The sequence below is a fragment of the Halichoerus grypus genome, chromosome 1 (genome assembly GCF_964656455.1).
Source record: "Halichoerus grypus chromosome 1, mHalGry1.hap1.1, whole genome shotgun sequence".
Lineage (NCBI taxonomy): Eukaryota > Metazoa > Chordata > Mammalia > Carnivora > Phocidae > Halichoerus > Halichoerus grypus.
Genome location: NC_135712.1, coordinates 118586943 through 118599532, shown reverse-complemented (window position 1 = coordinate 118599532; position 12590 = coordinate 118586943). Strand labels below are relative to the sequence as shown.

Below are 12590 nucleotides of genomic sequence, written 5' to 3'. Positions count from 1 at the left end.
ATTGATTGCAAAAATGCTTTAATCTCGAACAGTTCATTGGCTGTGCCTTGGTTGGTCCTGGAAGTGTCTAGAGAACCGAGAGCTCATAGAGGAAGCTAAAGAGAGGACCAAGTTGAACGGGGGGGAATGCAGAGCCTGCTTAGGATGGTGCAGCCAAAGGAGTAAGTTGACAACAAGTGCTAGTTTTCAAAAGCTAGAGCCAAGTGGGGACGATCTGTTGCCCAAAGTCCCAGTCTAACAGCGTCTGCCAGGAAGGGCAAAGCCAAAGGCCACAGTCGAGGAGGAAAGGTGTCGGGGTCCATTCACTTGGGAGACTTGGTAGTCACAGTTTGTTAATTTAAACTGCCATGTGATAATGACTCCTCGAAGCACTAAGCATGTAGGAATTGACATACGAGTATGTGTGTGGAGGCAGTAGGCTGGGGTCAACCTCCTGATTTCTGATGTCTAGCTACGTTGTGGAATCGCCAAATCAGAATTTCAATACTGTCAGCAAGATTCCTCCACAGCCTTGGTACAGCATGCTGGGTGACCTCCCAGACGCACCAATAAGGCAGGGGTAACAAGTATACACTTTGTAAATATTTTGATCTTCAACATTTTCAATCAAGTGTCAAAGTAGACATCATGGGAACAATTTGACTTTTCTTGAGCTTCCTTAACTTTAGTCTTATATTTTATTATTTAAAAAAATTTTAATTCCATGTGAGGGGTATAGTTAAAATGTGGGGCACCATAGTTTTTTTGGAGCTTAGGTCACCTAAAGAATTTAGCCTGGGCCTATGGTTGTGTGATGTGCAGACGTGAACTGAGCACAGTAGGCTGACATAGGCAATGCCTAGACCCATTGCTTATTTTTAATCCCAGGGGTTTTATTGTTTTCACAGCACAGAAGTACAAGCCCCCTTCTTACTCTGGGTCAGCATTTATGAATGTTCTTGCACTCCCTTTAGAGGGTTTTGCAATAAGGCCACGTCATATTCACCAAAGCGAAGAATTCATGGTAATAGGGCTTTGTAATTTCTCGTGCTGAAATCCCCCGATTTCTTGTCAAGAACGAAGTTGGAAAACACCACACTTGAAGACTTCACAGTTTTGTTTTAACTCAAGAAGCCTCTGCTTTTCATCAGAGCTTCCTCCTGCCTCCAAAATGGTATTTTTAAAGGATGTAAAACTAAGATTCTGTCAGGATAAATAAAGTAATAAATGTGAAATGGTTTAGGCAACTTAGGACAATGTTTGGCAAGTCAAGGTGTTGATGAAAATAATTATAATTAGGGTCAGCATCGGTGTTTTAGCTTTTGATAGTGGTATTAATATTGTAAGTCTCATCATTTTAGATTTTTTGTCTCTTTTTTTTTAAAGATTTTATTTATTTATTTGAGAGAGAGAGAGAACACAAGTGGGGGAGAGCACAGCAGGAGAGAGGGAGAAGCAGGTGCCCTGCCAAGCAGGGAGCCTGACTCCGGGGAACCTAACTTGGGGCTCGATCCCAAGACCCTGGGATCATGACCTGAGCTGAAGGCAGCCGCTTAACCTACTGAGCCACCCCGGGTGCCCCAATTATTTTTTGTCTTTCTAAATTGACTTTCACCTGAGATCCTTAGTACCACTCCCTAACTAGCCACAGCATGTGGTGTAAAATTTTCAAGGTCATTTGGAAAGGTTTGACTATAGGCCAGAGGTCTAACTGAGAGGCTTCTAATCTTATTCTGAGAGAGGTTTGACCTGGGGGTGGGGGGGGTGTCACTGAAATCTGTGAGAGAGGATGAATTTGAGCCATCTCTCTGCCAGAACAAAACAAAACAAAACAAAACAAAAAAACCAAAAGCAAAAACAGTGTTTCCTGGCATTCTAGGGGGCTCCCAGTGCATTGGCCAAAGGAGGCTTTGAAACCACTCCACAGAAGCACTGTGCTCGGGCAGTGTCTCCCAGATGAGAGTGGAGTCCATCGCCTGTCCAAAAAACTCTAATACTGAGTGCAGCTGTCTGCTTGGTGTTATGGGGCGGGGGATTATACACAGAGTCAATGACCCAAGAGCAGTAAAGAAGGCATCATTTAAACTGTGAGCTCCCCTCCGTGTCCCAGATCCTGTACTCTGTTATCTTTGAATGTAGTGGGAAAGTAGTATCTAGTGAAAGGACTTTCTCATTGACCCAAATTCCTTGGCATCAACTATACCAAGGTATTTCACAAAAGAGAATATAGCTTGAAATTCACCCCAGACACCAGGGTGAGTCTGAATCATACTAGAGCAGCCAGGCCACAGCTGGCCTGGCCTCCTAAGACACCTCTCTTCCCTCCATTTTCACTCTACGTGAGGCAAATTCCTTTTTGTTTCTTTTAAAATATTTATCATTGTTTTTCAAATGTAAAGAGTCATAACTAGCTACTGTACAAAATCTGGAAAATACAGAAAAATATCAAGGAGAAAACAACAGTCTCCAATAATCCAACAACCAAGTGACAATTCTCTATTAACATTTTGATGCATTTCTTTCCAATTTTTCATATATATATATATATATATATATACACACAAATTATTTGACATGGTATTTTATATGCTTTTTCTCATCCCACTTACAATGATGTTGTAAACATTTTTCCAAGTCACTAAATGGCCTATGAAAATTTGATTTTGTTTTTGTTTTTTTAAAGATTTTATTTATTTATTTATTTGACAGAGAGAGAGACAGCGAGAGAGGGAACACAAGCAGAGGAAGTGGGAGAGGGAGAAGCAGGCTTCCCGCTGAGCAGGGAGCCTGATGCGGGCTCGATCCCAGGACCCTGGGATCATGACCTGAGCCGAAGGCAGACACTTAACCCACTGAGCCACCCAGGCACCCCTGAAAATTAGATTGTGTTGTGTTTCCATTGCACTGATATGTCTTAATTTATCCAATCTTTTTTTTTTTTCTTTTTTTGATGGGCATTTTGATTGCAGTGCTCTGCTGTTACCAATCTGTAAACATTCTTATAGATAAATCTTTGTGGACATCTTAGGGAAGATTTCTAGACTTGAATCAGTAGGTCAAATGACCTGTTTTTAAAGTTCCTAATGCACATTGGTAAATTAGCCTCCAGAAAGACACCAGTGTCTACTTCAAAACCTAAATCCCCTTCAGTTTCTCATGTTAAAACGCATGCTCCTAGGCCCCAGTGGCATCAGAAGCTCTGAGGAGGGAGCCTAAGAATATGCTTTTTAATACACCCTCCTAATCCTTATGCACATTAAAGCCTGAGAACTGTTGATATGCTGCATTCAATTCAATAAACATTCATTTCAGCAAACAGGGAACCCTGAGATAGTATATCTAAACTAGAATTTAACTTAAAGGCTCTTTTTTGGTCTCTGAATTTTAGATTTTTCCTTAATCGTGGTATGGTATAGTTGAAAGATTGTCAGCTAAGGAATCAGGAAACCTTACTGTAAATATGAGATAACTGAGACCCAGAATGGTTCATTTACTTCCATGTGGTTACCCAGAGATTTAGTGGCAGAAGTAAAACTAGAACTTCAGTAGACAGAGGACCCAGATCCACCCAACCTTTCAGTAGCAGAGACAAGGCACCAACGAGAAGACAGACTCCTCAGGTGAGACTCTGCCTCAGCCAGGAAACTTTTATCTGCCTTCTCATAAGCAGGGCCATATCTCAGGACACGTGTGGGCAGCCCAGACCCCAGGAGGGGCCCACGTGTCCACCTTGGTCACCTAATGAAGCCAGATCACTGTGTGCCCTAAGCCCTGAGGTGGTAACACTGAAGCTGGACTGAGGAGGACATGGGGCAGCCAGGCAGGTCCATGCGCAAGAGCAGAGTAGGAGGTGAGGTCCTGAGTCAGAAGGCAAGAGAGCAGAGACTCATATTGTGATCAGATTTAGGCATGAGCTGAAAAAAAGACAAAATCAGAGCTAGCGGGGAGCTGAATGATTCAGCCGCTAGGATGGATTCTACATAACTTCATAGTCTGGGGAGGTACCTGCCCCTAGCTGCACCTGCCTCTTTAAATCTGAGAGGTGCTGTGCACTGGGCTGCCTTCTGACAGCAGGTAAGTAGGAGCACCTGGCTGAAGGAGAGGCAATGGATCAGAGAAGAGGCCCCTGAAATTGGGAAATTGGGAAAATTCTGTTATAACAGAGAACATAGTAAACAAACAGCAACCAAATATAATTTTCTTTTAAGTATAACCTAAGAGGAAGTATAACCTTCCATCTTGTCTGCATTACTCTGCTCAAGCCAATCAGACTATACCTATTGGTCACCGGATGGCATATGGCTGCCCTTCCTCATTCTATCATCCCAGCTTCTAGAGGGCCTCTCTCATATCATTTGCTTTCAAGTTCAACCTTCACAAACTTCTCAGCTCCTGATGATCCCTAGTTCTTGTTCAGGTTCTATAAGTCACCATTTAGGTTCCTCCCTGCCCAAGCCCACATCTTTCTCCTGTGACTGCACCAGGTGAAGGGCAAGAGTCAGAACCTGAAGGAACACGTCTGCTGCACCCATTATACATGCTTAGGTGCCAGGAAATTTGCCTATGATCCTCAAGCTTCACTGCTTCTGTGCAGAGTCTTCATTATCTCTTGGCTGTCCCCACATAGGATCACTGCTCTCCTGATTTTTGGCCTTCTGGTCCAAACTCATAGAGCCAGGGTCAGGATGAGTATGGATTCTGGGAAGGTCCACAACGTCCCTTCAATCAGGGGTATAACAGATGGAGGGTGGCTTCCCAGACATGGCTGGGGCAGTTCAAGTCATTGCTATGATGTTGACTCTATGCAAAGCCCATCTCCCTGGGATCCTTTACAATTTCCTTGGCTGAGGCACCTCCTGATACTTAAATAGAGTTCTAATTACTGACAAGACCTGGATCCCTAGGCCAAGAGGGTCAATGTGGTGGTGACAGCAGTGCCTCCAGATCTAACCCCCAGGAGGTAAATGTTGGAGTTCTGTGACACCCAGACAAGGTGTCCACATGCTGCTGGTGAATCCTAGATGATAAACAGAGTAGGGAGTCCAAGGGCAGAAAGTGGTCAGTGGGGCCTGTGATCTGACAAGTGCCACTGGTGATCCCATTCTTCCCCCTCTATGCTGACTCCATGTGTACTCCCCACACACCTTGCTAATGAGCAAGGAATAACTTTAGGAATAAAAAGCATTCACACAGTCTCTGTCCAAAGCTGCTGAACAACCCTGGCCCAGGCAAATTCTGTCTCTGCTCCATTGCAGTCTTATCATGGCTTTCATATCACCTCCTGAGAGAGTGACACTGGTACCAAGTCTGCCTGTCGGGCCAAGAGGTACTGCCTCAAAGAAGCCCAGCGTCCCCAGATAGTGATGTCCCACTATTGCAGTCAGGAGCAACTGGACAAACCTAAAAACTCACCTAGTATGAAGAGCCCCATTTTCCACCATTGAAATGCCAGACAGCTCAAACTGCTGTGTAGACAAGTATTAGGAAAGCTGGAACAGTGAGAGACATCTGAAGCCACCCCACCCAAGCTCTGAAGCCGCGCCCCCCTACTTGACTGCCATCTTGACTGGACCAGCAAAAGGAATCCCTACACATCTATCAGAATGGCTCAAATGACAAATACTGATGTTCCCATATGCTGGCAAAGATATGGAACAATTGGATTGCTTATGCACTGCTGGTGGGAACATAAATGGTGCAGCCACTCTGGAAAAGAGTTTGACAGTTTCATATGAAGTTAAACATACATTTACCATACAGACCTACTCTTGGGTGTTTACACAAGAGAAATGAAAACTTAGGCTCACACAAAAGGCCATATATCAATATTCATAGCAGTTTTATTTCTAATAGCTTAAACCAGGAAACCAGCGAGACATCTCTCAAGGGGAGAATGGATAACAAAACCGTGGTACATCCATACCATGAAATTCTATTCAGCAATAGAAAGCCACACACTCTTTACATATACCTTGAATGGATCTAAAGGTATTATGCTGGGTGAAAGAAAGCCAATCTCAAAGGCTTACATACTGTATGATTCCATTTATAATATTCTCAAAGAGACAAAATTATAGTGATTGAGAATAGATCAGTACCAGAGGTTAGTGCTGGAGGGAGGTGTGACTCTAAGAGGGTTAGCATTGGATTTCTTTGTGGTGATGGAATAGTTCTCTATCTTGGTTGTGATGATGGCTACTCCAGTCTATACATGTGATAAGATTTCATAGAACCACACACACACACACACACACACACACACACACAGCAGGTAAAAACTGGTGAAACCCAAATAAGGGCCACACCTGAGTTAATAATATTGCACCAATGTCAGTTTCTTGCTTTAGACAAGGTGCTGCACTGGTGTAAGATACTCTCATTGGGGGAAGCTGGATGAAGTTATATAGTTACTGTCCTATTTTTGCAACTTTTTGTGACTCCTAAACTATTTCCAAAAATGTCATTAAAAGCAACTTCTAAAAACTTCAAGTTTAAAAAAAGAGGGGGGTGTTCTCTACCTCAAGAAAGGGGGATTCAGCGGCTGGCCTCTCTTTTATGAGGAACTCCTATTGTTTATTTTGCCACTTTCTAATTTATGAGTAGGCTTCTACGACCTCGACCTCTGCTTTTCAGAGACAGCCCATCTCAGATGGAATCAAAGCTCAAGTATTCCAGCACTGAGTGTGAATATGCCCCCTTTCCCCTCCCTGAGACTTGTAACTTCAAAGCAAGGTAAAGACTCAGAGATCTAAGAAATGGTCTCACGGTGAAAATCTAGGACAAATCATCCTTCTCGCCCCTGCACAGTGATTCCTTTTCTGGAATGGCTCTTTGTCTTCTCTGCTCTTCATACAGATTATTCTCTTCACCTTCGCCAAATGGCCCCTCCTCTAATGGAAGGAGATTAACCCTTCCTTGCCCCCTTTCAATCTCATTCAGCTGAGGGCTTGCTTACAGCCGCACTGCTCTCCCGAGCCTTGTACCACAGCTGAATACTACAGCGGGAGACTGCTGCCTTCCCTCTGAAGCATTTACGCCTCTGTCGAACACCTTTTTGCCAATTTGGTCATTGGAAAGGACAGTTTTGAAATTAAACTTATGGTGAGCCGCCTGGGTTTGCAGTATGGAATTGCACAAGGCCATGTGCTACGTCAAGGGGTCCTCGCTGTGCTCACTACCTTGAGGGCCCCGTCTTCATGAAATTCTAGCATTATTTACTCCCTTGCTTTACGCAGGGGTCCCCAGCATCACCGAAGAGGGAAGCTGAGCGTATGGGGCCGATTACGTGGCATCCTGTCCAGATATGACAAGACACTCACACATAAACCACTGTCCCTCAGGACTGGCCTCAGCCCCCAATTTCCTGCCATGTGGTATTGCAGGGATTCGTCTCAAGGGCCCGCAGTGAGAAAGGACATAAGTGCACCGTTCTTGGGCCTGGTGGGGGGACTATAGATCAGGACAGTGTGCTAGAAAGGTGACAGTTTGAATTGTTGATTTTCAGTAGGCGTTGATGAATCTCCTAGCTTTGCACCTTTTGGTTTCAAAACCATACTGAACAATGGAAAATGAAACCTGCAACTTATTTTTAGCTGTTCATGCTAACTCATGAGATTTCTTTTTGCAAACCAAATAGGATAAAGCTAGCGACTTCAGCTAGCTAAACTTAATCTAATTGACTTAAATAGCAATCAAGCCTCCTTCTCTGATACTTCTCAACTGACACTTGGTCTCGGGTGATATTTTGGCCAATATTTACTATTTTGCTTAAAATTATACTTACTTGAGCTTAAAAAATTTAAACAAGTATACTATAACATTTTCTTCTGAGAGGAATTGAGAAGCAAGTTATGAGCCCTGTTACTGGAATCTATTCATTAATTCGCTTATTCTATAACCATTTATTAAATACCTACTTACATGAAAGCTTGGAATTTTTTTTATTAATTGAGCCAGTCTATTGCATTACGAAGAGCAGAATACTAGAAATTAATAGGGCTTTTATCCTGGTTGCTTGACGTCTTCAGATATAATACTGTCTTTGAACCTGATTTTCTTCACCTTCAAGAAAGGGTTGAGATGGCATCCTACAAAGTGCCTCCCCATCCTATAGTTCTATGAAACGTATGCTGACACCAAGGGCCAAGGCAATGTTGAGGCCCATTCTGGAGGCAGTGGTGTTGCTGTCAGACCACTCGTATTTCTGGCTCCCCTTTCCCTGTTGTAGGAGGGACAGATTTAAATAAAGCCTGTGATCCACTTGCCAGAGAACTTGTGGCCGCCCTTGGTAAACAAATGATTAAGTACTTGAAAGACTTCCATAGGTATTTTCAGTCCCCAGTTCCACTCCTTAGTTCATGGAGCAAGTTCTCCTATTTTAGGAAGTGGCTTCATGAGACAAAGCTAAAGATTCCACTGGTAGTGGGGAGAGCAGAGAATGGACTCCCAGTTTGGTGTTGGTCAGTGAAGAGCAGACCCACATGAGCCCTCTCCATGGCACCAGATGATGCTCTAGGTTCTGGGGGAGATACACAGATCTTGCAGGAAGCAAGCCAGAGACATGAATAAAGGTAGATAATACAATACAACAAAAACTTATTCTGCTTTTATCTTCAGTCCAAAGGAAGTGAAGATTCACTGAGGTTTGTTAAGCTGCTCTGGTGAGATGAGGTGCGCTGTTATGGCCTCTCTAGAGCTGTGTCATTTATCTGAGAGAAGAGAAAGCCAATGACTTTGTTCCCAGGTTGAGTCTTGGAGTATTTGTTGCCCAGGATGAAAGACTATCAGGAGAGGATTATGTTCTCTCACATAGGGTAGCTTTTACCAATCTGTAAGAGTTCTTTCTCCTCCACTTTGATTTACATCCCCACCCCACCCCTTCACCCTACTTGCCAATCTCTCTAGAAAGAAGAAACTCCACCATCTTGCTGAATATGTGTTTTGCAAATGCAGGATCTAGTAAAACCTTGTTCTACTTGCTCTCCACTTGGGAAGCGGCAAGCAGTTGTGGCCACAAATGAATGTGTGACTAGGGATGCAGGAATGCTCTTGATCTCCATGTGCTCACGAGGGCTTTATTAGTGCCATATTACAAATGCACTGAGAAATAAAAGCAGGAACGATTCTGTTGCTAAAGTCGAAGTAGTGATATCGAAATGGTGGTGAGACCTGTTGAGGATATTCTCACAGGAGAGTCTGAGTTGGGTTACAGTGGAGCAGACGTGGTCCACCAGAGTCTCCCTGGCAGCCCTAAGTCACTTACCATCTTTTCTCTGTTGAAAACCACATGGTGCACATTTCCCTTCTCCCTCCAGCTCTTTCCTGGAGGGTAACCTCAGTGTGGTCCCCAAGGTTTGCTGCCTCGTCCTTGCCATCAAATATATAGTCCTTTCCCTTTCTTACACAGATGCTAATGGATAGGAGTGAGACAGCTCGTGTCTAAGAATTAGAGGCTTCCCGGAGTTCAGATTCCTCAGTCCTGTCCATCCATCAACCATTCACTCTACTGCCTCCTGAGCACCGAGGAACATAATCCTCCTCTCGTATTCCCAGGCAGAGTGGAGCTGATTAGAAAGCCCTGTTTGAGAGCCATCTGGTTGGCATATAAAATTACTGCCAATGAGCAAGATAGTCAGCTGGCCACATAACCAGGAGGCAGGAGACTTGGAGTCCAGCTCTTGGCCTAACCGACCTAAAAAGCAAGCTAGGCTGGATTTTTTAGAATCACAAACTGTTCAGAGCTGGAAGGGATCTTGGGGGCAAAATGTAAGATGCTAACAGAAAGAGTTAATCACTAAAATGGTACATTTGAAAAATTAACCACGGGTGAGGAAAAATGTCTTACTCAGAAGTTAGGCTTTTAAAAAGTTGGTTTTTAATATATGTTGGGGAAGGAACTCATAATACCAACTTAGTTTATGTGTTCAGGACAAAAATGTTATTTGTGAATGGAAACCAGGTCAGTCTTGATTGTTACACTGATTTTTCTTTAACTGATAATTTAGATTAGAATAGTCTAACAACCTGATAAAATTTACTCACAAATTCTGAGTATGTTAGGTATAAAAGGGAACAAGATATACATTTTAATACAGCAAATGGGCAAACTCACTTATTAAATGTGTGATCTTGGGCAAATGACCAGATCCCTCTCAGCCTCAGCTTCCTCACCTGTAACAGGAAAAGACACCTGGTGGAATGTAAGCTTTTCCATTTTGCTCAGATGGAAATGTAAGCTTTTCCACTTCTTTCGCCTCATAAAACATTTCCAAATTACAACAAATCTCTGATCCAAGTTATTAATCTACTTTCTACTCTTAACTTTTCAACGTGGTCTAATGGATTCCTCCTCTTTTATCTTTTCCACCTGCTGGTCCAGCCTGTCTCCAGTTGGTGGCATCCTAGGTACCCACAATGCCGAGGGCCTGGGAGGTTAAGGCTGGTTCATGTGAACCAAGTTAGTCCTAGCTAACTTGGGGAGTGGGGAATCCCTTCTACCAGGGCTTCTGCACAAGAAGAAGATTCCTACATCAGGGCAGAATGTGGATGGAGGAGGTTTTATCCTCTGAGGATTGGTGGAAAGATCTAGACTTTGGCATTGGTCAGACTTAGGTTTGAATCCTAACTCTGCTATATACTATGTGATGAGAAATACCAATTAGTTCCTCACCCAAAGTTGACGATAACTAATGCTCACCTTGAAGGATTATTGGGTTAGAATTAAATAATATAACATAGCCAAAATATTGAGTATGTAGTAGGGTCTCAATAAATGGTTACTATTATAGCCTTAGCTCTGACCAAGGTAGAAAGCAGAAGTTCCTGCCTAGCTCTCTAGGCAAGATGTAGATGTTCAAAATAGCATTGGACTTTCCAAAAAATTTAAGTTAAAATATCATCCAAAGCCATTTTCAGTCATTGATAAATTAAGTCACCACGTCATTTCCAGGGCTAAATACATTCATTATAGACAGATGTAATAACCACGTAGAATTTTCCAAACATCTCAATTCTAAGAATTTAAACAAAAATGTTATATTTGCCGAACATTTCATTTGTAAAAATTTAGATTAGAATGGCCTAACCTGACAACAAATTTACCCACAACTGTTGAATGTCCATATTAGGTGTAAATGGAAACCAGCTGTAATTTTTAATGCAGTGAATGGAGTAAAGAAATGTGCAAACCAGTCCAAATGTTTATAAACCAACGATTCCTCTGGGACTCAGTGCCCTGACTTTACTCTTTTTTTAAACATACAGAGTCAAGCTTTGTTCATACTTGAATTATGTACCTTGTATAAGCCATGCAATTTAACTTTAACCCACAGGACTGAAAATAAAATGAGCTCAGACTGCAGAGCAACAAGACTGTGAGCAAGGAAGAGTGTTAATCAAAGTGAAAGACATACCCCTCATTGCTGCCTCTGTCCTTCTCTAGCCTGCTCCTGTCAGATTATTTAGGGTTCCTTATACTTGACTCCTCAAAGTGGCAGAAACAGGTTACAATTTTTATCATGAAAAAGGGATTTGTCTTTTAAATTAATGTTTGTGTATATGCCCTGAGGAGGTTGATGAGTAGCATGCAATTTTTAAAAATCATAAGCGAATGCATACCCTTGCCACTTGTAATCATGACAAAGCCTAAGTAATTCAGGCATGAGCATGGTTTTTTGTTTTTGTTTTGTTTTTTTTAAGGGCAAAACAGGATTTACTAGTCGAGAATGTCTGCCTAAACAAGTCATCTATCTGAATGCTTTCAACTGCCGTTTAAATTTAACACAAGCAGGTTTGGTAAACGGGCCAAGTTTGCTCATTGAGCATTTTTAGAACATCACAAAATAAACCAATACATGGCTTTTAGGCTCATTTTGACAGAGGGTGGACAGAGAACCCACTGTGAGGTTTGGAAACCGCTTGCCTTGGCACCAGGTTTAAGAATATCAGTAGGGGACCTGACCACATTCACCACCCTGTCCCTGTGAGGACATAACACTATTCACTCATCTCATGAGTATCTGATATGGATTACTGTCCTTGTCACTGTCATTTATTATCCCAGGCAGAGGAGGCAGCGACTTAGTTCTATGTGGTCAGTGTTGATTCCACATCGTGTATATTTAGCCTACATGATAATAATTTGTGAGTATCTTCACATGATTGTCAGATGTTGTTAGTGGGGAATATCTGAACAGACACTAATAGCCTCAAATGCCTGGGTGTTCACTTCAACCTCCTCTGACCCCACCCTAAGGACCCTTCTCTATAGATGGCCGTGTATTAAATTGGTACCTTGTAACTCAGCCTGATAGTCTCTCTAATTTTTGACCCCCATGGTAAAAAGGAGGAATTAGCCTAAGGACACTCCATTCTAATTTTCTGTCGCTGTCAGTGCTAACCAGAGCTCGTAGAGCAATGTTGTGGGGGTGGGGAAGATGGTTCCACCATTGGTGTTAGACCAGGAGCTACTGTTCCCGTTAGAGCCACGTTTATTTCTGAAGTAGTTGTGGGGGAGAGATGTGCTCCAAAGAGAGAAGAGGATTCGGTGTGGTTCAGGTATGACTGACCATCTGGACAACCCAACCCAGAGACTAAGTATATGGGATAGAGGT

At 42.8% G+C, this 12590-nt stretch overlaps 1 protein-coding gene and 1 long non-coding RNA gene across 9 annotated transcripts in view; one reads left to right on the top strand and one right to left on the bottom strand.

The window, feature by feature from the left end:
- The window catches only part of ZBTB38 (zinc finger and BTB domain containing 38), a 164553-nt gene that overhangs the window by 61580 nt on the left and 90383 nt on the right, over window positions 1-12590 (top strand). For 2 of the 8 annotated variants that reach the window (XM_078071118.1, XM_078071124.1), the window contains exon 1: window positions 12415-12534. The exons of the other annotated variants lie outside the window; for them this stretch is intronic. The gene's annotated coding sequence lies outside the window, so the exon portion shown is untranslated. Of the gene's footprint in view, window positions 1-12414; window positions 12535-12590 lie in introns of those variants that run through there. 8 annotated transcript variants of the gene reach the window in all.
- Window positions 1-12590, bottom strand: part of LOC118542537 (uncharacterized) — a 28458-nt gene that overhangs the window by 14040 nt on the left and 1828 nt on the right. The window contains exon 2 of the long non-coding RNA XR_013447314.1: window positions 10091-10149. This is a non-coding gene — a long non-coding RNA (uncharacterized LOC118542537). The remainder of the gene's footprint in view (window positions 1-10090; window positions 10150-12590) is intronic.